The sequence below is a fragment of the Cyprinus carpio genome, chromosome A25, assembly GCF_018340385.1.
Source record: "Cyprinus carpio isolate SPL01 chromosome A25, ASM1834038v1, whole genome shotgun sequence".
In the NCBI taxonomy this organism is placed as follows: Eukaryota; Metazoa; Chordata; class Actinopteri; order Cypriniformes; family Cyprinidae; genus Cyprinus; species Cyprinus carpio.
The window spans coordinates 12,619,496-12,622,608 of NC_056596.1; the positions used below are offsets into that span (position 1 = coordinate 12,619,496).

Genomic DNA, 3,113 nt, shown 5'->3' on the forward strand with positions numbered 1-3,113 from the left:
TGCACCACGACTCAACATCCCACTTATTAGGAGATGGGAGATGATGCACCTCCATTTTGCCTGCATCTGTTATGGAAACCTCGTCACATACGTGGGTACCCAATAGTTTAGTTATGTCTGGACACAATAATCTGTTTTGCTCATTTGCTGAACAACAGAAATACAGCAGCTACCATGGTTACCCATGTAAACTAAGCAAACAAAGTTACTGTTCATCCATTATGTTTCCCCATTTAAAGTGGTAAATATGCTCCCACACCTTGCTTTTCTTTCAAGCAGACATTTATCTGTGTCAGCAGTGAGTGACACAAAGAGAACAAATCCATGCAAGGTCTGACATAGAATGAAATTCATTTATTTTCCTGACAGGACACAGGGGAATCTGGTTGGTTTAAAAGTGTACACAATCTTTCTCATTCATCTTGTTTTGTGAGCTTCACAATCACGCCTGCCTGATGTATTCATTTCTAGTTTTGCGGTTTAAAGCAAGGCTGTAAACCACTGAAAGCTTAACTTGGGCAGCTTCTTTATACAACAAAAGTAGAACAGAGAATAAAACAAAATTGCAAACTCAAGTAAGTCATCAAGTTTATAATGCATCACAGTAAAGTAAATCAGCTAATTTAATTAAAGTTTTTGTGTTCCCATGTCGGCTGTAGAAATACATAAAAAAAAAATGATGCAGAAACGCTTATAAACTGCAAACAGAGTGACCTAAAAGAATGGCAAAAGGTTCTAACCTTCAATACAAAGTTAACACATACTTTAAAGGGATAGTTTAGTCAATAAGTTTACTATAAGTATTTCATTTTTGGGTGAAATATCCCTTTAAATTAAAGCCTTGTGTGAAAAAGCTACAGATATGGTAACCAAAAAGATAAGACAACCTTTCTCAAAGAAGCCACCATTAGTTTGCAAATCCATGACATGATGTGTTACTTAAAATGCTCTTTTTTTAAACAATTTTTTTTTCTTGTTTCTAAAACATCTTGTTATACAAGTTATACAAAGTTTAAACTTCTACTGATCGTAATATCAGACAATCACACCGTCCAGGAAGAAAACCGCCACACCTCTACTGTGTAATAATTATGTATTTTGGCAGAGGTCAGCCCTTCCCTTCTCTACATGACTCGCTAACTTTCAGTTCCGCCCACATTCTTCTGGTATTTGAACAAGAGAGGCTGTTTCATACCTTACTGACACAGGTTTCCTATCCAGGTACTTGTTTCTGGCAGGCTATAATCTTAAAGAACTCAACATGGGACTTAACAATCAGAGGATTATGAAAATAAACTCCATCCTTTCTGTGAGTATAACTATGTCTGTTGTTATGCTGAACTATCAAGGACAAAGGACAAACTGTCCTCATAAGGAAGAGTTGGTCTTCAATAATTTTCTAAAGCAGGATGTTGGAGAATTACAAGCTTGTTCTGCTATTATCCAAGGAGACATGGATGGAGTGGACAAGGAGGTTTTCAGGAAGCTCCTGGCCTCTAAAAAAAGAAAATCCCAGCTATCAGAGTCATTCTATCTCAATGAAACCAAGGATTGTCCATCCTACATCCGAGACAGAGGGTTTCTGACTGTTTCTCTCAGTAAAGAGGAGAAAGATTTCCCCATTGCTTACTCCATGGTGATCCATGAGAAGATCGAGATGTTTGAAAGGCTCCTGAGAGCCATTTACACTCCTCACAATGTGTACTGTGTTCACGTGGACCAGAAGTCTCCTGAGATCTTTAAACAAGCAGTAAGAGCCATTGCGTCCTGCCTGACCAACGTGTTTGTGGCCAGCAAACTGGAGAGTGTGATTTACGCCTCCTGGTCTCGAGTTCAAGCAGACCTCAACTGCATGCAAGATCTGCTCAAGTCACCTGTCCAGTGGAAGTATCTGCTCAACACCTGTGGTACTGATTTCCCCATGAAAACCAATGCAGAAATGGTCCAGTCTCTAAAACACCTGAATGGAAAGAACAGTTTGGAGTCCGAGGATGTAAAGGGCAAAAATTGGCGCTGGCAGTATCATCACAATGTTACAAACGTTGTGACTCGGACAAGTGTCAAAAAGTCACCTCCACCAATAAGGGCCCATGTTCTCAGGAAATGCTTACTTTGTGGTTTCAAGAGAGTTTGTGGAGCACATCTTCAAAAGCAAAGAGATTCAAAACTTAATGGAATGGGAGAAAGACACGTACAGTCCAGATGAGCACATGTGGGCTACGTTACAGCGAATGCCTTCAGTACCAGGATCCAATCCTCCAAACATCAAGTACCAACAATCGGACATGAACGCGATTGCTCGTATGGTGAAGTGGAGCTACCATGAAGGAGATCTAAAGAGTGGTGCTCCTTACCCACCATGCACTGGGACACACAGACGGGCAGTTTGTGTCTATGGAGCTGGGGACTTGAAATGGATTGTGCAGCAACACCATCTTTTGGCAAACAAGTTTGATCCAGAAGTAGATGATATAGCAATCAAATGTATGGAGGCTTTTTTAAGGTACAAAGCTATTTATGGTCGATCATTACTAACAGTTTCAAAATCTGACATTATTTTATGATGTTTTTAATAACAGGTTCAAAAGCTCTCTATATATTTTGGTAAATAATGTATCAATCATTTTTATTGATATGAAATATATTGATATGTAAAAGTGCATATGTTTTGTTTTTATAATATAATTAACTTTCTATGCATGTCAATGTTTAATGTTTATATAATATAATAAATGTTCTATGCAGGTCATATTGTTATTAGGATGTTGAAAATTGTGAAATAAAATTAAACTATTTGTACACTTCAGAAAAGCTCTCATTTTGTCATGCATACTATTTCATATAAATCAACAGATTTGCTAATTACTTTAAAAAACTAACATCATTAGTCAGTCAGTCAGTCTACTAACAATAAAGATCTTGATAAAAACAAATAATTAATTAAAATAAAATATTATTTGTCATGCGTTGTGCTCATGATATTGTGCTCTGACATATAAAAAATAATTTACATATATATAAAAATGTAACAAATGTATTTATAAATACAGAAAAAAGATATGATTTTCTTCTAAATGGAGCATACACAGTGTGTGGGTTAAAGTATGATCATA

At 36.9% G+C, this 3,113-nt stretch overlaps 1 pseudogene; it reads left to right on the forward strand.

Moving 5' to 3' along the window:
• Positions 1 to 1,174: 1,174 nt before the first annotated feature.
• LOC109108796 lies at positions 1,175 to 2,815 on the forward strand (annotated as a pseudogene).
• The last annotated feature ends 298 nt before the right edge of the window (positions 2,816 to 3,113 follow it).